Here is a 26021-nt window from a genome sequence, read left to right as displayed (position 1 = left end):
ATTCAGAGATTTTGGCCCAGTTGTACATATTTATTGTACATTTGCCATTTGGTACTTAGTGAAGTGTGCAGTAAGAAAGCTGTGAAATGGCTGAAATTTTTCACCGTAAACTAGGTCATGTGAGCCGGTTCGGTTGTCATTCCACAACAAGTTATAAGCTCAAATTCACTGTTTGAAGAAGAGAAATATTTGCATTATAAGCAAATGTTCGACGTTTAAAAAATTAAATACATAGGTGGAAGTGGGGATGTACACTTCAACCTCAGTACAAGGGAGGCTGAGGCAAGCAGATCTCAGAGTTAAAGGACAGCCTGATTTACAGAGAGTTCCAGGGCTACACAGAGAAACTTTGACTGGACAAACCAAAAACAACCACAAAAATCTAGGTACAATCGTTTGAGAAATAATATCTAGTGCCCGTTCATCTACTTAATCAGCACCCAAAGTGCCAAGTTACAAAAATATCAGTAGGTGGGTATATAAATGGAATACTTTATATAGTTAAGTAAACTTAATCATAAATGCAGAGATGCAAGGAAATGCTTAAGAAAGAATGATTTGTATTAATGTCTGTGGACATTACAGTAACTAGATACCCACAGTCAAAAAGTGGCAATTTTGGAACATTTTGCTCATGGCTTCTCGCAGAATTTTCAAATCATCTGGATTTAGTTCGTACTGGCTCAAAACTTGTCCTGATTTTTATCAGTGTCTTGAAGGTTTTCTAAATCCCATAATTATTCGGTTTTACCTGTATCTTTTTTTTTTTCAGATAAGTGTTTGTATGTTATGATTTTCATTGATATTTACAGTCATGTGTGTTAAGAACAGACTGCTCAAATTTTTCATGCTATGATGCTATATATATATCATACATTTAAATTTGTGGAAAGCTTGTTTTCAGACTGTTTCAGCAATGATTCTATTTAATGCAAATTGACTGACTAAATAATAAAGTTAATATTGAAAATCAAGGCAGAGCAGAGCCTGGCCCAACCACCAGCCGAAAAGGCGGCTCGTACAGGCTGAGCAACTGTGACTGGGAACAGATCTTAGGAACTTCTGTTCCCACCCGGAGAGGGCTTCAGGACACAGAGCAGAGCCTGGCCCAACCACCAGCCAGAAAGGCGGCTCGTACAGGCTGAGAAACTGGTGAGTGGGAGACCTAGGCTGTGGGGGAGCAGAGGGATCTCTGCGGAGTGCACACGAAAAAAGCACCCCCTGCCCTGACCTGCACTGTCCTCCCCGATCCAGTGACCAGGAACAGATCTTAGGAACTTCTGTTCCCACCCGGAGATGACTTCAGGACACAGAGCAGGGCCTGGCCCAACAGCCAGCCTGAAAGGTGGCTCGGAGAGGCTGAGAATCTGTGACCAGGAACAGATCTTAGGAACGTCTGTTCCCACCCCGGGGTGACTTCAGGACACAGAGCAGAGCCTGTCCCAGCTGCCACCCGGAACCTGGGCTGCTGGGGAGTAGAGAGATCTCTGAGGAGTGCACACGAAAAGTGTACCAGGGACACAGACCAGATACAAGGGAAAGGCAAGAACATATCACTGACAACAAAATGGCAAGAGGAAAGAGAAAGAGTATATCCCAAGGAAACCAAGACAATCTAGAAACACCAGAACCCAGCTCTCCGATAGTAGCAAACATAGGAATTCCAAACACTCCAGAGAAAGAAGACACAGACCTGAAAACATGCCTCAAGACGCTGATAGAGTTACTTAAACAAGAAAGGGAGGAAAAGCAAAAAGATTCAGAAGCTTTTAAAGAAGAAACAAGAAAAACACTCAAAGAACTCAAAGAACGAGACGAAAACAGAACCAAAGAAATAAAGGAATGGAAGAGGGAAATTAAAACAGAAATTGACACAATAAAGAAAGCGCTAAAAGAGATAACCCTAGAGTCAGAACACCAAAAAAAGAAATCAGGAGTCACAGAAGCAAGCATTTCCAACAGATTACAAGAGATCGAGGAGAGAATCTCGGGGGCAGAAGACAACTTTGCAAACATAGAAAAAACAGCCAGAGAAGATGCAAAAAACAAAAAGCTCATAACCCAAAATGTCCAGGAAATACAAGACACAATGAGAAGACCGAACCTAAGGATAATAGGAATAGAAGAGGGAGAAGAGTATCAACTAAGAGGCACAGTAAATATCTTCAACAAAATCATAGAAGAAAACTTCCCTACCCTCAAGAATGAGATTACCACGAGCATAAAAGAAGCCTTCAGAACTCCAAATAGGTTGGACCAGAAAAGAAATACCTCCCGACACATAATAGTAAAAACATCAAGTGCCCAAAGTAAAGAAAGAATACTAAAAGCAGTAAGGGAAAAAGGTCAGGTAACATATAAAGGCAGACCAATCAGACTCACACCCGATTTCTCAAAAGAGACTATGAAAGCTAGAAGAGCCTGGACAGACATCAGCACTCCTTAAGAGAGCACAAGTGCCAGCCCAAGCTGCTATACCCAGCAAAACTATCAATCACCATCGATGGAGAGACAAAGATATTTCAAGACAAATCAAAATTCACACAATATCTGACCACAAACCCAGCACTACAACGAATTATAGGTGGAAAACCCAATACAAGGAGGGAAAATACAGCCTAGTAAAAACAAGAAAACTCCTAAACAAGTAAACTAAAGTAAAAAACACAGACAAAACTCAACACAAAAAAGCAAAAATGGCAGGAAACAGAAACAATTATTCCTTAATATCTATTAACATAAATGGTCTCAACTCCCCAATAAGGAGACATAGACTATCAGACTGGATACATAAACAAAATCCAGCCTTTTGCTGCATACAGGAAACTCATCTCAGAGACAGAGACAGACACTATCTCAGAGTAAAAGGGTGGGAAAAAAACTTCCAAGCAAACAGCTCCAAGAAGCAAGCTGGAGTGGCTATTCTAATATCGAATAAAGTAAATTTCCAACCAAAAGTTATCAAAAAAGATAAAGAAGGACACTTTTTACTCATTACCGGGGAAATCTGTCAGGAGGAACTCTCAATCCTTAACATATATGCTCCAAATAAAAAATCCCCCACATTCATAAAAGAAACTCTACTAAAGCTCAAAAAATACATTTCACCCCACACAATAATAGTGGGAGACTTTAACACCCCACTCTCACCAATGGACAGATCAGGGAAAGAGAAACTGAACAAGGACACTGCAAAACTAGCAGAGACTATGAACCAACTAGAATTAATAGATATATACAGAACATACTATCCTAAAGTAAAAGAATACACCTTCTTCTCACCACCCCATGGCACCTCTCGAAAATTGACCACATAATTGGACACAGAACGAGCCTTCATCGATATAAGAAGATTGAAATAATCCCATGCATCCTCTCAGATCACCATGGTCTACAGCTGGTCTTTAACAACAACAAAGACAACAAAATGCCCACATACACATGGAAACTAAACAACACTCTTAAAGGATAGCAGGGTCAAAGAAGAAATAAAGAAAGAAATTGAGGATTTTCTAGAACTCAACGAAAACGAAAACACAACATACCCAAACCTATGGGATGCAATGAAAGCAGTATTGAGAGGAAAACTCATTGCCCTAAGTGCTTCCAAGAAGAAACTGGAGAGAGCTCACATCAGCAACCTGACAGCACAGCTAAAAGCACTAGAACAAAAGGAAGCAGATATGCCCAAATAGAGTAGACGGCAAGAAATAATCAAAATTAGGGCAGAAATAGACCAAATAGAAACAAAAAAAAACCATTGAAAAAATCAACAAAACAAAGAGTTGGTTCTTTGAGAAAATCAACAAGATTGATAAACCCCTAGCCAGACTAACTAAAGGGCAAAGAGAGAGTATCCAAATTAACAAAATCAGAAAGGAAAGTGGTGACATAACAACTGAAACTAAGGAAATTCAAGAAATCATCAGATCCTACTACAAAAACTTATACTCCACAAAATTGGAAAATCTGGAGGAAATGGACGAATTCCTAAACAGATACAAGGTCCCAAAGTTGAACTAGGACCAAGTAAACCATCTAAATAACCCTATAACACCTAAAGAAATAGAAGAAGTCATCAAAAGCCTCCCAACCAAAAAAAGCCCAGGTCCAGACAGGTTCCGTGCAGAATTTTATCAGACATTTATTGGGGATATAACACCAATATTCGCCAAGCTATTCCAAAAGATAGAATCAGATGGAATATTACCCAACTCATTTTTTGAGGCTACAATTACCCTCGTACCTAAGCCACACAAAGACCCTACAAGGAAAGAGAACTTCAGACCAATCTCACTTATGAACATTGATGCAAAAATACTCAACAAAATTCTTGCAAACCGAATCCAAGAACACATCAAAACCATCATTCATCATGACCAAGTAGGCTTCATCCCTGGGATGCAGGGATGGTTTAACATAAGGAAATCCATCAATGTAATCCACCATATAAACAAACTTAAAGACCAAACTCACATGGTCATCTCACTAGATGCTGAGAAAGCATTCCACAAAATCCAACACCCCTTCATGTTAAAAGTCCTGGAAAGAACAGGAATCCAAGGCCCATATTTAAACATAATAAAAGCAATATACAGCAAACCAACAGTTAACATCAAACTTAATGGCAAGAAACTTGAAGCAATCCCACTAAAATCAGGGACTCGACAAGGCTGCCCACTCTCTCCCTACCTATTCAACATAGTACTGGAAGTCCTGGCTGGAGCAATTAGACAGCAAAAGGAGATCAAGGGGATACAAATCGGAAAGGAAGAGATAAAAACATCACTTTTTGCCGATGACATGATAGTGTACTTGAGTGACCCCAAAAATTTCACCAGAGAACTCCTACAGCTGATAAACAAGTTCAGCAAAGTGGCCGGATACAAAATTAACTCAAACAAATCAGTAGCCTTCCTATACTCAAAGGACAAACATGTGGAGAAAGAAATTAGGGAAAAGGTACCCTTCACAATAGTTACAAAAACTATGAAATACCTTGGTGTGACTCTAACTAAGGAAGTAAAGGACCTGTATGACAAGAACTTCAAACCTCTAAAGAAAAAATTGAGGAGGATCTCAGAAAATGGAAAGATCTCCCATGCTCATGGATTGGAAAGATCAACATCTTAAAAATGGCCATCCTACCAAAAGCAATCTACAGATTCAATGCAATCCCCATCAAAATTCCAACCCAGTTCTTCATGGAATTGGAAAGATCAATGTGCAATTTCATATGGAATTACAAAAGACCTAGAATAGCGAAATCCATCCTCAACAACAAAAAAACATCTGCGGGAATCACTATCCCTGACCTCAAGCTATATTACAAGGCAATTGTGCTGAAAACTGCATGGTACTGGTACAGAAATAGGCAAGTGGATCAATGGAATAGAATAGAAGATCCAGAAATGAGCCCTCATGTATATGGTCACCTGATTTTTGACAAAGGAGCAGTAAACATTCAATGGAAAAAGGACAGCCTATTCAACAAAGGGTGCTGGTCCAACTGGCACTCAACATGCAAAAGAATGATAATAGACCCGTTCTTATCTCCTTGTACAAAGCTCAAGTGTAAGTGGATTAAAGATCTCCACATTAAACCAGATACACTGGAACTATTCGATGAGAAAGTAGGGAAAACCTTAGAACACATAGGCACTGGAGAAAATTTCCTGAACAAAACACCAATGGCTCAAGCTCTAAGGTCAAAGATTAACAAATGGGACTTGAGATTGCAAAGTTTCTGTAAGGCTAAGGACATCGTCAAGAAAACAAAACGGCAACCAACAGAATGGGAAAAGATCTTTACCAACACCACATCAGATAGAGGCCTAATATCCAAGGTGTACAAGGAACTCAAAAAGCTAGACACCAGAGAATCTAATATCCCTATTAAAAAATGGGGTACAGAGCTAAACAAATCATTTTTAGTTGAGGAACACCGAATGGCCGAGAAACATCTGAGGAAGTGCTCTACATCCTTAGCCATCAGGGAAATGCAAATCAAAACAACCCTAAGATTCCACCTCACACCAGTCAGATTGGCTAAGATCCAAAACTCAGATGACAGCAGATGCTGGCGAGGCTGTTGAGAAATAGGAACACTTCTTCACTGTTGGTGGGGTTGCAAGCTAATACAACCACTCTGGAAATCTGTCTGGCGATACCTCAGAAAATTGGATATAGTACTACCTGAAGACCCAGCTATTCCACTTCTGGGCATATACCCCAGAGACACTTTAATACAAAACAAAGATATATGCACCACAATGTTCATAGCGGCTCTATTTATAATAGCCAGAAGCTGGAAGGAACCCAGATGTCCTTCAGAAGACGAATGGATACAAAAATTGTGGTACATATACACAATGGAATACTACTCAGCCACCAGAAACAATGACTTAACCAAATTCTTAAGAAAATGGCTGCATCTAGAGAAGATCATCCTGAGTGAGATAACCCAGTCACAAAAGAACAGACATAATATGCAGTCACTGATAGTGGGATGCTAACCCCAGAGGCTTGCACTCCCCCAGAAACAACTCACAGACTGTATGAAGTCCAAGAAATAAAGAAAACAAAAACTATACATATATTCACAAAACAAGAAGACTTTGACTATTTCCATGTTGCGTTTTGTTTTGCATGTACTTCATGCTTATTGCAACTAGTACGTTTTCAATGCATACCGTCAAGCCCTTGAAAAAAATCAAGTACTGACTAAAAAACATATTCACATGGTTTTATGTAAAATTTATTTTAATGTCTGAAAAAACAGTACTGACAAAAATGTATAATTTTAAGCAAAAAATGTTTAAAATCTTTAAAAAAATAATAAGCTGTTAGTCTTTTGTGTAGATGGAAATATCTCAAGAAACACTTCTTGTTATGATTAATAATTTGAGTCTTATTTGTAACAGATAAGAGACCAATGTATTTTCCATGTATTTTCATGTTAAAAAAAAATAAATCTTGTTTTGAAGACAAAAAAAAAATATTGAAAATCAAATTCTAAATTGACTTTTGAAAAACAGGTGCAGCACCCAAGACAATTTATTATATGGAGCTTTTGTACCCAATATAACTATGTTTATTCAGATAGTTAAAATATTTTTATATTAGATACTCTGGGAAAATAACTGATAATTATCAAAATAAAAATTTTCTACAAAATTATTTTTTTACTTTTTTTTCATATACACATTCTTAAATATATTTTTTCATAAGTAAAACACTCCACAGAAGTATAAAATGTTTCTATCATTCTAGAAAAAGTTGATAAAACTAATGCTTTGTACGTTTGGAAATTATTATATCTACTTATATGTAAACGTGAATTGAATCTGCAGGCAAGACTGTAATGTGGAAGATGTTTCCTGTGAATTATAAAAGGCATTATTTAAACTCTAGACTTACAGAATAAATATTAGTTGGTACAATACATATACTTAATCTTTATAATAAAAACATTTTGTGAGTAAATGTTATTAACAACGTACTAATGACAACAGCTATAAACAAGGTCTTGCTATGGTCAGCAAAATATTAATTCACTCAGACTATGTATATTTATTAATGTGAATACTGCAACTACCATTAACTCACAAAATACTTATGGAACTGTGTGGTGTTCAATGTACTGTTGTCTCCATTTTAAATTCTTCCTGTCATGTTGCATAGAATTTGGAATTATCCATTAATCATGAAAAATGTTTTGCCACTCCCTTGCCTTGATGATGCAACACTTGTCTATTTTGCCTGACTATATCCATGTAATATGTGAACAGGACATATGTTAATGCCTCCTTGTAAATACTTTTTCTGTTTGAATATTTGTCATATATAGTTTGTTGTGTCATTTCTATCAAAAAGAGAAAAGTGACATATTTCTAAGCAAAATTTGTGCTTTGTACAATGATTTTTTATTCTATTAGTACTTTCTTGATATAGTTGAACACATCAGATTTTATATATAATCTTTTATATGCCTTTACGTCAGTGCCCAACAGGAAAGTACACAACTTTAGAACACTTGACACCATCCGTATTTTGCAATTAATTAGGTAATTTAATTACTTTTCTATGATCTCATGTACTGGAACTAATCTAATGGTACTTTGGGAATTTTTATAGCATATATTTATACGGGAAAAGTAATTTCATATACATGTATATATTTCTTAAGCTACTTGTCAGTATAGTTGACTTCAATTATGATATAGCTAAAAATTTCTAAAAATAATTTAACTTATAACAAGGAAGAATGATGAAATATGTCGTCCACAGGACCAAGCTTGCAGGGGTCTGATTGGTTGTTCAATTTTCAGTAGCAACCACATCCTTGACATGAATGATGACGATGACAGATGCACATTTGTTCATAGCACGTTCAATTGCCTTGTTTCCTCCATCTGCCCCTTCATTGCTGCTTCCTGGAATTATCTCTAATTTAGACTATGCATATTCTCATCCACATTTTAATAACTACCTTTAAAACATATCAAAGAAGGCTAAATTTAGTTCAATTCCAAAACTTACTATAAAATTCAAATAAATTCATGATTCTCCTATTGCTTTGTCCTTAATCTTTGGTGATTGACATTTTAAAAATATATGTAATTATCTTCATTTATGTCTGTGTGTGCAGGAGTGTTTAATTTCATATATACTGTGGACTTGTTGGAACTGGCAGGGTACAGAATAGGTGCTGGATCCTGGGAAGCTGATGTTACATGTGGTTATAAACCATACAAGATTGGTGAGAGAAATTGACAAAAATAAAATCAAATACTTCTAATGACTAAAACCATTGAACATAGTTCACAGATCCATAATCCTTGATTTTAATTAATAAAATTAATCAATGTTTTCTCTAAGTTTATTGTAATTCTCTCCCTAAAATTATACCTTTATTAGTCTGTGTTCTACACTCTACCTTTGCTTTTTCTGGTCATGTTTAAAATTATTGTACATCATATGAGCTATTTATTTTACTGGATATTTATTAATTTAATACATATATGCAATTTGCTTATAAATTTGTATTAATTTCCCCCATAGTTTATAGTACTATTCTCATTACTGCAAATGTGACTTTTATTCTTCTGATGTAATTGTTTTTTTCTGAGACTTACTTCTGAGTAAGCTCCTTCTTTCTAAGTTTTTCTCAGATACAGCTGGCTGGAACAACTCAGTTGTTCTGGCTTAAACTTGTCTTCAAGCTGACTGATTTGAAGTTGCTTTTCTCAGCTTCTGAGTGAATTGATCTGCCTGGTTTCAAACTAACTCCGGCAATCGTTTCTCATCTTCCCTCCAATTTTCTGGCTTATCCTGTTTTTTCCTGCAATCTGTCTCAGTAAAACTGTCCTGGAAAAATCTGATACTCCTCTTCCTTTCTTTCTATGCTATTCTTAGGTAACCTCATTTTCCTGTGCTGTCTCATGAGAGCTGTGCATGTCCTATCCCTGACTCATATCTTTATTTGATCTGTCACTGCATCTGCCCCTTAACTTGAAGTTACTTCCAAACATGGCTGCTTCCTTTTGCAAACTAACCTTACTTTCATTGTTTGAGACAAAAGTTATGTATGATGTTGGTATCTGCTTTCCAGTCAAATCATACTGTAATGTAGGACATGTGTGCCATTCAGCCAGATCCCACAGACCTAAAAGATTTTGAATAAGATCCCTTGTCAGAGCAGCCATATTGCTGGATGAAAATTCCTCTACACATACTTTAATATTGTTTCTTGGCCAAAGACCACTTAAATTTATAATTGTAATGTAATATGAAGCCATAAAGCCGTGAAATAACTCAGTTTGCCTTGGTATGTGTGGACACTGTCAGTCCTGATAATCAGGAGCCTGCCTAGCTCCTCATGGGTCTGTTGTTGAAGATCTCAGTTTGAAAAGTGACATAGCAGAGCATTTGAATCCTGACAATTACCAGAAATCTCAGAACCACTAAAGTGAGTTCAGGAATTCAGCCTAGATTGTGTGAGGACTGGTAAGCTTGGGAACATTTATGCTATTTCTCAATGTGTCAGTTTGGTGGACTGTGCATTTTCTAGATGCTCATGGTAGTCACTGACTACATGACCTCTGACAAGACTGAAAGCTATCAGTCAGATGAGTGATGTAATGGAAACAGAAGATGCCATTACTCAAAATTTGATATTTGTGCGCATTTAATTTCAAGGCACTATAGAATAATTATTTATCAACCTCTTTATAGCAGAACCAACACAATGCAATTTACATTGTATTGGAATATAATATGAGTTGCTATCTATTGATTCTTATTATACAATACTTGCTCTTTATTCTTGTACCTTTGTTTATACAGAAATAATTTTAAACTTACCAACAATTTATTTGTATCCTATTTGGAATTATCTCCATAAATTCTAATGCTCTGTTAAATATGTAAATGTTTGAATTACATACTTATAACACTAATTTACATTACAATTAGATTCAGTGTGTTTTCAAATATAGGTATGAAATTCTACTATTTAAGTTTTGTACTGTTATACTTTGAGTAGTGATTTTATAAATTCAACAAAAATTATGAGTAATTTGTTCAAATTCTTTAGGAACTCACTTCTGATATAAGATATAATAATTTGAGAATACAATTTAGTTTTGGTCATAATGCTCCATTATTAATACCAAATATTAGTGCAAATGATTGTATATTTGAAGTATTTATATTTTAAGTCTCTTTTAATCTTAAGATAATAAAAGTAACAAAAAGACATGTTATATCTTCAAGTATTTTAATTTCCTTATGGTATATAAAATACATTTTTCTAAGAATAGAATAAAAAACACATTATAATTTATACCACCAAAAATGACTGCAACATTTAGATAATTCAAAACCATGATTCACGAAGTAGCATGCACTAGACCTGCATATCTATGCACCATCTGAGGTCCTAGAGAAGAAAGAGCTGGACCCAAGCCCCCATTCCTAACGCAGAAATTATGTCCAATTGAAGACCACTTACAAATGTAATTGTACTTTTATCAAAGATTTTCTCACTGAGGAAATAAATTCTTCTTGAGACTAGATTGTAAGCCCTGCAGACAATTGCCAACAGAAACTCAATAGCATCTTTGGAAATTCCTAGCTTCATAATATTGTGTCATGGCCTGTTCTCTTCTTTTCTCTCTTTTTAAATTTTGACATGTATATTCTTTATTTTTTATGTTTTTTCCTACAGTTCCTTCACTTATAGTTAAGATAGACCTATTTCTGTGTATTTATGAGTTTTCTGAGTGTGAAAACAAGCAAGTAGTTCTCTGAAGCTTTATGTTTCTTGTGCATTTTCTTTGGCTCTTTTGTTTGTTTGTTTGTTTTCTTTTCTTTTCAGAGATAGGAGTGTGTGTGTGTTTTGTGCTTCATCTTGCTATAGTTTTTTTGTCGTGTATGTTTGTTACAATTAGACAACTGTTCTTTTTGTTTTTTTTAAATTGAACAAATTTATTTAAAAAGATATATGCAGATTTTAAGCATTTTTGCATAAACGTATATAAATACATTTTTGTCAGTACTTGATTCTTTTTTAAAGGTTTGAGAGTGTGCATTAAAATCTTACTAGTTACAATGAGCATAAAGTACTTGTAAAACAAGACATAACCTGGAGATAGTCAAAGTTTTCTTGGTCTGCCCTTTTCTAATGAGAGAGAGAGAGAGAGAGAGAGAGAGAGAGAGAGAGAGAGAGAGAGAGAGAGAGAGAGATAGAGAGAGAGAGAGATCAGAGATCTGGAGAGAATGGGAAGGGAGAAGAAACTGAAAGGAGTAGAGGGAAGTAAAGATAAAATCAGGATATATTATGTGACAGAAAAATCTATTTTAACAAAACAATTTTGTGCCCCACACTTATTTGTCTAAAGATTGCATACATTTTTGAATAATTATCTCTAATTTTTTACATTTATGACCTTACATTTTCGAATCTTATCATCCTTCTTTAACTCTCTGAAACCTGCATAAATGAAAGCAGCAGGAAATTATTAGGGCAGCTGCAGAACTGAATGTCTTAGCAATTAAAAGCAAGTACTGCTTTTAAAATGAAACCAAGATCCTTTCTTGACACTGATGTCACAAAGCTCAAAACTGCTCTTGTGTTTTGCTGCAGATGACTACATACCTAGAGTCTCATAGGTACCAGTATGAACATGAATATACCTACACAAAGACAGAGAGACATGGATGCAAACACACAATAAACAAATTACACACACACACACACACACACACACACACACACACACACACACTTACACATACACACATACAGGAAGCAAGAGCCTATATTTCAGATTGGTACAGGTTAGAAACAATCTGGCAATACTTTTAGTTGTTTTCTCTTGATCATTAATATACATATTCATACATGCTTACATAATTTTAATTCCATATATTTTCAATAGTTTCATCACAACAAGAGTATCATATTTCAGGGGAGAGAAATGACCATAAGACTTTTATTTTTATGTTCATGCTAGCAGTCTCAAAATTTCACAGCACTGCATTTACATGAAGCAAAGGAAGAGGAAAAACATCAGGGATAGTCAACATCTCTAAAACATATATAGGTATGTATATATCACAAAATACAATTTAAAGAGTTTTCACTTTTTTACCATTTTTATAGATGCTTATTTGTGTGAGCTGTTCTCAAGATGATGATTTTTTAACCCTACCCTGCTGCTATGATTTTGATTTTAGATTTAACCTCCTTAAGATGAAGCACTTCACTCTTAATTTTAGGAAATAATATTTTTGAACGGCTTGTTTATTTTTATTGTATGGGTATTATTGGATTGGCTGCATGTTTGTGTGTGTGATGTCATAGGATCCCCTAAAACTGGAGTTACAGACAGTTGTGAGCTGCTATGTGAGTGCTGGGAATTTTAGGCAGGTCCTCTGGAAGAGATCTTAACTGTTGAGACATCTCCCAAGCACAACACTTAATATTTTGTTGTCATGATTTTATTTTCAAATTTCTCTTATGGAACATAGATGACATTTATTTGTACTCTAATCAACTACAAAATATGACAATCTTGAAGCAGCTAGCACTAATATCTCAGTTGGGATAAAGTACTGTTATTTGCAAATATGGGCTGTGCGTGAATAACTTTTAAAAATATAGTTCATGTATTGAAATGATTATTAGATCTGAGCCTGTTAAAGTCACACAGTTAAAGACTTAAAATATAGAAGCACAATTCTGTTGAAAAAATTATTTTTAAAATGTCCATATTTCTAATGCAATATGTACACTAAAAATATCTATCAAACTTCCAATATTGTTTTTCAGGGAATAAGGAGAAAATATCATATCAATCTGTTTGCTATTGTTAGAGATTAGTGAGGTTCATGCTCTTCTGAGGATGAAACAAAACAAACTAACAAAGTTGCAAGTATCACAGCTATTGAGTTAGAATGACATCCCAAGTTGACAGATTGCAAAACTATCAAGAATGTGTGAAAACACATTTAAAAAATGAGTCAGATCGACAACTAAGTATAATGACAAATATGCTCAAATCATTGCACACAGAAACACACACATACACAACACATACACACACACACACACACACACACACACACACACACACACACACACACGAGGATCAAATGTCTTCATTTAAAAAAATTCCTCCAGAAATCTCTTTTCCACATGACAACTTGTGAAACTGCTCTCTTACATTTTATCATATATAATAAAATATTAAAAGATCTAAAGATACAAGGCCATGACTATTGCAAATGTAATTTACATTGAAAATTTCTGTAATTACAAAGATCTTTGCTACTGTCCAAAAAGTCTATGCTTCAGAAAATGTGTAGCAAAAAGACTAAGTTAAATCAGAAGTGTCACACAGCACCAGAAACAATCAAAATAAAGATAAGCAAGCACAAGTTTATGGAAAATATTTGTAAAGCACTTATCAGATAAAATGTTCCTTTAGTATGGTATGAACTCACCAAATCTGAATGACAAAAGATGGATAACTTTTAAATGTGGATGAAATACTAAAGAAGAATTAATATTAAGTGTATAATAAGATACTATTTTTGTTTCATTGCAAAGCATAACTTTTGAAATTATTCTTGTTTCTGAGAAACCAGTATATTTTGGAACATGTCTGCCATGCTGTACTTATGTAAACATGCCTCATATGAAGTTTAATTTAAAAAGTCATCAGGAATATATGGAAGAAGGAAGTATGAAAGTGTTTATTGTTGAGATTGGTGGATACATAACGAGGAATAAACTTCAACATTGTCCTAAATAAAACACTCTTTATTTTTATACATTATTATTATTATTATTTTATTTTGTAAAGTTATTTTATTATTTTACAATGAATTGCAGCATCCTCTCCCTCTTTATACTTCCAGTCTAATGCCATCTCTTTTGACTAATGTTAGTTGCAATTTAATTTTATTCAGAAATTAAAATGGCTATTCAAGCTTGTTTCTTGGGTCTCTTTGCTCAGAAATCATTACTCTTAGGTAATGTCTATCTTTGATGTTACAGTGTCTTTTTTATATTCAGGAGAAAAATGGAATCTGTTTTTCCACCCATTCTGATAATTTGTGTTATTTGACTGGGGAATAGAGTTCATTGACTCTGAGAGATATTAAAAACCAGTAATTGTTAATTCCTGACATTTGATGTTGGGGGTGATAGTGTGTTATGGTGTGTGTTTGTGTGTGTGTGTGTGTGTGTGTGTGTGTGTGTGTGTGTGTGTGTGTGCATCCCTTCTGTTGTTTTTGCTGATGTAAAATCATTTCCTACATAGTTTTAGGGTGTGTGTGTGAAGTTAACTTCCTTGTGCTGGAGGTTTTCTTCTGGCATCTTTTGGAGTGCTGGATTTGTAAATAGAAATTGTTTAAATTTTGTTTTGTCATGGAAGATCTTGTTTTCTCCACCTATGGTGACTAACTGTTTCACTGGGTATAGTAGTCTGGGCTGCCTTCTGTATTCTCAGACACTATACTAAAGTCATATGCTCAGGGCCTTCTGCCTTTTAATGTCTCTATGGACAAATCAGTGAAATTCTAATACGTTTGCTTTATGTGTTAGTAGCATTTTTACTTTGCTGGTTTTAATATTCTCTTTGTTTTGTATATTTATTGTTTTGATTACTATATGACAGTAACTAATAAGATTTTTTTAACCTCTTTTTATTTAGGATAGTAAATTTTTATTCTATGATTTTGTTGAAGATATTTTCTGGGCCCTGCTGCTGGGAATTTTCTTCTATTTCTATCGTCCTTTGACTTGTTCTTTTCATAATTTTGAAATTTTCTGGATGATGAATTTCTATTCCATCTCTTTTATTCTGGTGGTGATGCCTACATCTGTAGTTTCTTCTCTCGTCCTAAGGTTTTCCATCTCTAGGGTTCCTTTTCTTTCCTCCTATTTTCATTTTCTGGTCTTGAACACCTTTATTCATTTTCATCACCTGTTTGATTGTGTTTTCCTGTATTGCTTAAGGAATTTATTTATTTATTCACTAAATAACCCCTATCATGTACACACGATTGGATTTAAGTTTATTATTTCATACGTAAGCTATGTTAGGATATTCAGGTATTGATGCTTTAGGATAGCTGGGCTCTGGTGTTACCATATTACCTTGCTTTTAGATGACTAATTTTTATTTATTTATTTATTTATTGAAGAACTTTATTTAAAAAGCAAAGATAAATGTACAAATTTTAAGCATTTTTGCATAAAAGTGTATGAATACATTTTTGTCATTGCTTGGCTTTTTTTTTTTTTTGACTAATTTTTTAACACTGGCCTATACCCATCTAGTTGTCCCTTAGGTGGCAGGCCGGTAAGAATGGCAGCAGAGTTCTGGGCCTGGAAAATAGAGCTCCATGGACAGAGATCAGGTCACCATTACTGTGTTTGCCCAAAGGGAAACTGGTGAGAATGGGGCCTGGGGAGGGGGTCCTGAGAGATCAGTTCTTGGGTTCAGATTCCATCTTAGAGAACCTGACCTAAGGTTGAACTCTCTAGCACTAGTTTTAAAGTTACAAACCTGAACCTTTCACTTTAATTCCTAAAATCCACCAATCAGGAGGAAATCAGAAGTTAAAATTATAGTTTGGCTCCCAGCACCAGCCAATTATTAAGAGCAACAAAATTCCATAATAGTCCACCAGTAAGATATGTGCCAGGCTAGAAACCACTTTACTTGTGTGCCCTCCTATAAAACCTTGTCTTGTTTTGGGCTTGCGGCTTTACCCTTCTGTCCTGCTACATAAGGGTTAATGGTGAGCCCAAGCTTGAGATTAAATAAAAAGACCCTAGTAATGATTGCTTCATGAACCATGAAAGGGCACAACTCGTGGTCCTTCTGTGCTGGCAGGCCTCTGGGTATGCAAACTGAGCTGGACCAAAAAAATGTAACACAGGGGACAGGTGGGACTCACTGCTGCTGAGCATGAACCAGGGGATCCCAGCAGGCAGGGGACTTTCCTGCAGAGGGTCCTCACCTGTTAGTCTCTGGTGCCAGCAGTCCTCTGGAACCACAGGCTCACCCTGGACTGAAAAATGGAGTAGTGTGCAGTGTGCTTTCCTGGGACTTGGCAGGCAGGGGCATGATGGAGAGGGTTTGTAACTGGTTGTCCCGGGTGTAGACAGGCCTTCTGGCATGCAGGCAGAGCTTGTTTTCTATTCTTTCTTACATTGGTTTTCATTTCATTGACGTGTCACTACTTAATTTTCCTTGTGTCACTTTCCCCTATATGACTGTTCCCATGTCCCTACCATACCTGCCCCCTCTCAAACTCATGGTCCTTTTTGTTTAATTCTTATTTTTAATGTAAGAAAATAAGTAGAAAACTACAATGGCCTACGTCCATGTATTGGTGCTTGTATGCATATGCTTTTAAGGCTGAGTAATATAACTATTTGTTGTTCGGGACTGTCCTTGGGGAAGACTAATTATTCTTCTCTCAGAGCCTTATTACTTTCTGTTCTTGATCCCTTCATCTTGGAATGTCAACTTCTGTCATCACTGTTTGGGTTTTATTGAAGTAGCCATATTGCTGAGATTTCATGACTGATGCCTCCTTGTTTAGAATACAGGATCTTTCAATGGACTTCCTGTTCCTCTGTCTATTACAATGTTTCCCTCTTTTCATTATCCTCTGAGAATAGGAGTGCAGATTTTGCTGTAGATGTATCAGTTAGGCTTGGACACTGTTCATTCTCATAAATAAAGAAAAAGTATATGCTTGTGGTAACTAGTAAGATTTCAATGCATACTATCAAACATTTAAAAAAATCAAGAACTGACAAAAATATATTCATATAGTTTTATGCCAAAATGCTTTAAAAAATCTGTACATGTATTTCTCTTTTAAACATAAAGTTGTAACAAAAAAAATAACTTTAATGTTAATCAAAGTCAAAAAAATTACAGAATGTAAATATGGGTACAAAACACATTTCACAATGATTTGATGCAAATTGCGATCTTATAATTGCCTAAAATGGATGATACCTTTCATGTGTAAGCTAGCATTAAGACTTTAAATGACCATAAAAATTTATTTTATTTTTGGAATGGCAAATAATTCCATAATCATTTATTCCATTTACTTTCTCTAAGGCCCTTCTACCTACTTTGTCTTATTCCCTTTCAAATTAAAAAATAGTTAGAAGCTTCCAATTGCAAATGACTTATTTTTATGCTAAATTTCACTAAGCCATCCTGACTAGTCTCAAGATAATGATCTCCCTTTATCAACCACCCTTGATTTGAAATTGATGCTTCACTCCAAATATACAACAAATCTATCTTATTTTTAGAATTGTATTTCATGTACATGCATTTGAAGATTTAAAAAAAAAACACTAGGAAAGACCATGAAATGAATAAGATTCCTTCAGATTCTGACTTAGGGCTGCAGGATCCAACTTTGATAAAGTGCATGAAAATGATTGAGAAAAGAGAAAGTATAAGAGAGAGCAAGAAGGTAAGACAGACAGGCACACACACACACACACACACAGAGAGAGAGAGAGAGAGAGAGAGAGAGAGAGAGAGAGAGAGACAGAGATAGAGACAGAGAGAGAGAGAGACAGAGAGAGACAGAGATAGAGACAGAGAGAGAGGGAGAGAGAGAGAGAGAGAGAGAGAGAGAGAGAGAGAGAGAGAGAGAGAGAGAGCACAACATGGACTCTCCTCTCTCCATGCAAATAATTAAATGAAGCAATAGTCTAACAACAACTAAAAATAGTTATGAGGACAAAGCAAGTGCTCTTTTACAAGGTTGACTTCTTGAGAGAGAATGTAAAATCTATAGCAGGTAAGCAAAAGCTCTTAGAAAGTTTTGGTTATGATTAGACATTTATTTCCTTTTTTTCTTTGCATATATAGAAACCCGTAATCTCACATTTGAAGGAAATTTGTTATACTCACCTGGGAACCCTGAATGCCTTCCTCATGCATATATACTTAGTTGATAGTGTTTCTTAAAACGTTTTAGTTTAAAGTGGAATTACATCTAAGGTTAAAAAAATCAGGCAACTTCAGTGTGTTTCCTATTAAACAATTTGAAGCACTTGAGAAAACACATGGAAACATTCCTAAATTGTTTTCACTATCTCTGTGACCTTCTGTTCTTTGATCTACAATGGAAATTTGGCAAAGTGTTTACTCAATATTCAAGCATCAAGAAAAACAGAAATGGTACCACTAATGTTGCCTCTTTATAGGAAAATATTTTTTTTCACCTGTGATATCCTAATGCTATTATTTATTTTATTTTTTGCCTGTAATAAATTTTATTTCTTTTAAATTTATGGTTTACTATTAATTTCAAGTTCATTTCACAAGTTAGTTGGGATTATAGAATATCATCACCAAGACAGTCATAAATAGATTCTAAAATACGAGTTCGGTCCTATAGTCTACTTATCCAAAGACTTAAATGATTTTGTCCATCAGGACAATAATGCTTTTGCATTGGCAGTTTTTGAAAAGTGTTGGACTTAGTAGTAAGATAAAATCTGTTCCATTAAAACTGGATTCTCATATCAGTGGTTTCTAATTTATCATAACAGGAGCTTCAAGGAAATTGCTTTTATCTATATGGATTTTAAAAGATGATCAGGATGTCTGATATAGACATTTTCACCTAATATGTGTTCTGTATCAAGGATGTATGTATGTTAAATGAACTGTCATTAGTTATTACTTAATAATAAAATGGTGAACATGTATAAAAGTAACATTTATTTTTCTCACATGTATTTGCTATCTTGAAGGTTTCATACTGAATAAATTCACCCTATCTAGTTCTTTCTGAACTTTGGCTAGCTAGTTCAACTCAGCTGACTAATTCAAACTGATTTCTCTCAGCTTTCTACTCAATTATTTTACTTGGTTTCAACCAAACTTTATGAGTCTATTCTAACTTCTGTCTTCATTTGCCTCTGTTAAACTGCATTATGTAAACTGCACAAATAGCACAGTACTCACTAACGAAATGAATTTATCTCAACTCCACTAAATGAACTGCAATGAACTGAACTCAATTTCTGACATATTATGCACTGTTTTTACAGAAACTTCCTGTCTGTTCTCATGAGAGTTGAATTATCCTGTCTCTAACTCATTTTGTCAAATCTCTGATTTATCACTTGTTCTGCCTGTCAATTAGGTGTCACGTTCAAACGTGGCTGCTTCCTTTTACAAACTAAGTGTAACTTAATTGTTTGCGATTAGGGATATGTACTGAGGGGATGTCTATATTCCAGCAAGAGAAATTAAAGGTATTTCATTGCATCTGAATTACATAGACCTAGAAGGTGTTTACATGTTATCCCTAGCCCATGAAGACATATTGCTGGATTTAAATTCCTCTATAGAAATGGTATGAATTTCACATTGAGAATGAAGTAATGGAGAGTATTTCTTTGGGAAACAAAAGTAACAACATGCTATAGTGTACTATCAAGTACAAATATAGAATTATATTGTTGCTTAAGATTTTTATTCAGTTATAGAGTATACATTCAAAGACAAATTAAATATATGATAAACTAAAGAAGTTATGAGTATGTTTAAATGAGTTCTGGGTATGATGTTGGAAAAAATAGGAACAAGGAAATTGAAGGTCTAAAATAATTCTCTTTGTTAAGGATAAAACATAAGCTAATTTATTTGTGGAACAAGAGTCGGTGATGTCCCAAAAGAAGAAAAAAAATCTTTTATATGATGTTAGGAGCAAAAAGATAGAGTCAAAGTCTATGTCACATATGGAGACTAATTGCAACTGTTAAAGATGACTTAAGAAGCACTGTGAATTTTTTATTCCCTCTTACAACTTTATTTAAAAAAGAGGGAGGATGTATACAAATTTTAAAAGTCATTTTGGCATAACACTATATGAATGTTTTTGTCAGTACTTAATTCTTTTAGAGGTTTGATAGCATGCATTGAAATCCCACTACTTACCATAAGAATGAAGTACATGTAGGACAGAACATAATATGGAAAGAGTTTTCTTGGTGAGTATAGATGAAACATCTGCAGGATTCATCATTTCTGATCTCAAGCTCTATTACAAGGCAATTGTGTTAAAAAAAAAATACATGGTACTGGTACAGAGATAGGCTCGTTCATCAATGGAACTGAAGACCCAGAAATGAATCCTTACACATATGATCACTTGATTTTTGACAAAGGAGCTGTAAACATTAAACAGAAAAAGGACAGCCTGTTCAACAAATGGTGTTGGTCCAACTGGCACTCAGCATGCAGAAGAAAGAATAGACCCTTTATTATCTCCTTCTACAAAGCTCAAGTTCAAGTGGATCAAAGATCTCCACATTAAACCAGGCACACTGAAACTATTAGATGAAAAAGTAGGGAAAACCTTAGAACACATAGGCACAGGGGAAATTTTCCTGAACAGAACACCAATGGCTTGTGCTCTAAGGTCAAAGATCGAGAAATGGGACTTAATGAAATTGAAAAGTTTCTGTAAGGCTAAGGACACTGTCAAGAAAACAAAATGGCAGGCAGCAGAATGGAAAAAGATCTTTACCAACTCCACATCAGATAGAGGCCTAATATCCTATGTATACAAAGAACTCAAGAAGTTAGACACCAGAGAATCAAACAGACCTATTAAAAATGGGGTACAGAGCTAAAAAAATTCTCGATTGAGGAGCATAGAATGGCTGAGAAACATCTAAGGAAGTGCTTGAGATCTCTAGTCATCAGGGAAATGCAAATCAAAATGTCCATGAGATTCCACCTCACACCAGTCAGAATGGTTAAGATCAAAAACTGAAATGCCAGCAGATGCTGGCGAGGATGCAGAGAAAGAGGAATACTCCTCCACTCTTGGTGAGGTTGTAAGCTAGTACAACCACTCTCAAAATCAATTTGGTGGTTCCTCAGTAAACTGTACATAGTTCTATCTGAAGACCCAGTTATTTCATTTCTGGCCATATACTCCAGGGATGCTCCAACATACAATAATGGCACATTCACCAAAATGTTCATAGCAGCCCTATTTATAATAAGCAGAACCTGGAAAGAACCCAGATGTCCTTCAGTAGATGAATGGATAGAAAAATTTTGGTATATTTACTCAATGGAGTACTACTCAGCTACTAGAAACAATGACAGTATGAAATTCCTAGGAAACTGATTATATCTAGAGAATATCATACTGAGTGAGGTAATCTAGTCACAGAAGAACAGACATAATATCCAGTCACTGATACTTCGATACTACCCACTGTAAGGTCTAAACACCCAAAAAACAACTCACAGGCTATATGAAGCTCAAAAAAAAAAAAAAAAAAAAAAAAAAAAAAACAAAGGCCAAAAATAAAAGTCTCAGTCCTTCTTAGGAAAAAATAAATGTACACACCCTCTCAGAGTGTGGTACACCTGGATCTTAAATAATTAATAATCTAAGAGCTAAGAATATAACCTTGTGTCACTTTTTGGTATTCAAAGATCATTATGCTCCTTGAAGTTTTTATGCAAATTAATGGACCTAGAGGCTATCATCCTGACTGAGGAGATCAGTAACAAAAGAACACACATTATATGCATTCTCTGATGAGTGGATACTAGTCCCCAATCTCAGCCTACTCAAGAAATAATTCACAGCCCCAAAAGAAAATAAGGAAAGCCAGAAAATGAATGCCTTAGTCCTTCTTAGAAGGAAGAACAAAATACTCACAGGAGAGAATACAGGGACAAACAGTGGAGCAGGGCCTGAAAAAAAAAAAAAAATTATTCAGAGACTGCCTCACCTGGGAATCCAATGGCTTCTTAACCCATTGATGTTCAACAAGGCCATCCTCTGCTAAATGCATCCTGCCATATATACTCTGTGGATTGCTTAGTCTTTGGGAGCTCCTGGGGGTCAGATTGGTTGATATTGTTGTTCTTCCTATGGGGTTGCACACCCTTTCAGCTCCTTCTGAAGCTCCTCCATTGGGGTTCCCTGTGTTAAGCCCAGTGGTTAGTTGCAAACATATTCACCTATATCAGTATGGCTCTAGCAGAGAATCTAAAAAAAACACCCATATCAGTAGTGCCAGTAAGCACTTCTTGGCATCAGCAATAGTGACTGGGTTTGGTGACTGCATATGGGATGAATCCCCAGGTGATCCTGTCTCTGGATGTATTTTTTATATGCCCTGTTCCACTATTTTTCCTTGTATTTCCTCCTGTGAGTAATTTGTTCTCCTTTTTAAGAAAGACTGAAGCATCCACACTTTGATCTTCCTTCTTCTTCAGCTTCATGTGCTCTGTGAATTATATCTCGGGTAATCTGAGCTTTTGAGTCAATATTCACTTATTAGAGAGCAAATATCTTATGTGTTGTTTTGTGACTTGGTTACCTCACTCCATTATATCATTTTTAAAAAATGAATTTGTGTTCTCAGAAGAATACAGTAGTGAATATTGACTACCTTTCTGTTTACAGAAAGACATTATTAATGGCTATGATTATCAACTATTTATAAATAGAGGCTTTACTTGAAAGAATAGGTGTTATATACTGTGGTTCTAAGTTAATCTCCTTGAAGTAAGTATAACATCAGCATTTCATTAGATAAGGATAGAAAGAAAATCTAGGCAACAACATTTCCATCTCATTAGTCAGGTGATTTGGTAAAAGTAAAATAACATTGTTCATAAGACAGGACTTCAATCTATTATCAAATTGATTGTTCAACAAATGAAGGATTGATTAAAGGAGTATTTTATTGATGTGATTTACTATACAAGCTAGTTATGAAAGAATATCTTTTGACATATCTAGGAATAGAAAAATGATGAAAATGTAGTATCCTGAATGCTACAGTAGCCTCGGAAATATATAGAGAAAAACAATCTTTAATAGCAGAAGGTGACTTCGTCCCAGAAAGGACTGTATTCCACGCCATCTATCTACAGCAGTGTCTTCTTTGGAATTAGAAATGTTAGCATAATATGCTCAAGAATTATTATTTTTCATATTTTACTGAAGAATTTGACCAATTAAATATTTAAAAATAAGATTATGCATATTACAGTGAAGCTATAACATACTCCTTGTGTAATCCTCATAATTATCCAGCATTAGTTCCTCTCAAATATAGTAAAAAATAAGTAACTTTCTATAGTGAAGTTTTCTTTCACTTTTTAAAACTACAAGTCTTTCAGATGATGCTAAATGCTTTATTGATGAACTAGGAGTCCAAAAATATTCCAACAGTTTTACATATTTCTTTTGAAAAAAGTCATAATAATTCTAAATTTAAGAATGAAAATTAAGTATTATTTTTACTAATTGTAATCATACTATTATTTTTGATGTTGAGAATGAAACTAAGGGCCATGCATGTAATAGGTAAATGTTGTACCATATATTTCCATTCCAATCTAGGCAAGAAATTCTTGAAAGATATGGCAAATAAACTTTGTCACATTGAATACTTAATTAACTAAATTTGCTGTATTTAGACAATGATAATGGTATAAGATCATTAGTGGGTCAAAACATAGAGCCACATTCTGACAATATGGGAATCTGATATTTAACTGAATATCTCTTGATATACAACCTTACTCACATTATTCTCTTTATACAAGTGAAACATTTGTAGCAATTTATATCTTTCAGACCTATTTGGTATTTTGTTTTAGTCTTTTTTTGAGACTAGGGTTTAAAAAATCAATTTCCATATGCTAATTCTAATCAAGATCTCTCATATCAAACAAAATACAAAGTACTTGTTTCCATGTATACCTAGGAAAATATTTACCATGTAATGCATATTTAATTCTATGTAAAAACAACTAGTGTCATAGCTGTGTTGCTGCTTACCTCAAAATAAAGGTCTTTATCATAGCTTTCCAAACAAAAAATCCAGGTTCAATAATAACTAATTACTTTCACTATGGTTTTATAACACTGAAATAGAAGTGACAGTTGAAAACCAAAAAGTAAAAAAATGAGAACAGAGCATCCCCTGCATTAGAAACACTCGATTTCTTTAAAACGGCTTTTCATAAATTGCAAAATGTTATAGCCAGAATTTGGTGACCTCGTGTGTTCTTCTTTCTTCCACCTTTCTCCACCCTTTTCCATTCTTTCTGCCTCCTAACACTAGATAGAAAGGGAAAAAATAAATAAAAAGAAAGGGGAGGTAGTTTGTTGTTAAACTACTTCCTGTTGGTTAGAGGCATAGACTTCCATGGGGCAAGTTTAATCTTTGCTGTCAGAACTCCAGACCTCCTCTTGTTGTTTCTTTTTTGCACATAACTACAAAACAGACCAACAACCAACAATCACTGAACAACACCTCCCAAACACACACACACACACACATACACACACACACACACACACAGCATCTCAGCAATCTAGAATTTATATAATTTATATTCCTTCTAAAATAGTTTCTAGAATTCCAAATGGCACATAATTGCAGAAACTGTCTGCTTTTGGGAAAATCACATCACTGCTAGAGCACGACACAGATCACAACTGATGGAGACAATCTGAAGCAGCCTGATATCTCACACCTCGGGTTAAAACAAAACCATAGTCCTACATTTCTGTGTCTCTTAAAGAAAGTAAAGTTCCCATTGCAAAATTTACAAATAAAATTAAAAGCAACCAAAGTTAAACTCATATGAATGAACACACGTTTCCACCTACAGTAGTCGACTTAAAAAATATGCTAAATAGAGGAGAATTAACTTGGGCATGACATATACAGCAGTTATTACTAAATCACTGTTAAAATGGAACACACAATGGTTTCTTTCTCATAGCCTTATATTTATATTACAATGCTAACTGGAAATGTCACACAGAAAGGATTACGAAGTACACTTTTCCCATCACAAAGGCTCTAATGAGGGACAGATGGTATAAATTGTAGTTGATTTGATGAAGTTATGTGAACATAGCCAATCTTTTTTCTTTCCTATAGTCATTATATACAATTTATAGTGTAGAAAAATGAATAAATAAACAGGCTTTTAAAAGTAGTTTCAGCCATTTCTTTTATTTGTAGATTATAATATAATCATAATTTTCCCCTTTACATCCTCCCTTCAAAGCCTTCCATGAACCCATCCCTGTTCTCTTCAAAATTATCATCTTTCTGAGTGAATTAATGGTAATTCATATACCTATATCTATACCTATGCATCATATACCTATACAGCATGTACCTATACATCATATACCTATTCATCATATACCCATGCATCATATACCTATACGTCATATACCTCTACATCATATACCTACACATCATATACCCATGCATCATATACGTATACGTCATATACCTACCTATACATCATATACCTACACATCATATACCCATGCATCATATACGTATACGTCATATACCTATACATCATATACCTACACATCATATACCTACACATCATATACCTACACATCATATACCTACACATCATATACCTATG

Source organism: Micromys minutus (genome assembly GCF_963924665.1).
Source record: "Micromys minutus genome assembly, chromosome: 1".
Classification (NCBI taxonomy): Eukaryota; Metazoa; Chordata; class Mammalia; order Rodentia; family Muridae; genus Micromys; species Micromys minutus.
The sequence above is the reverse complement of the archived record's forward strand: the minus strand, read 5'-3'. Positions refer to the sequence as shown.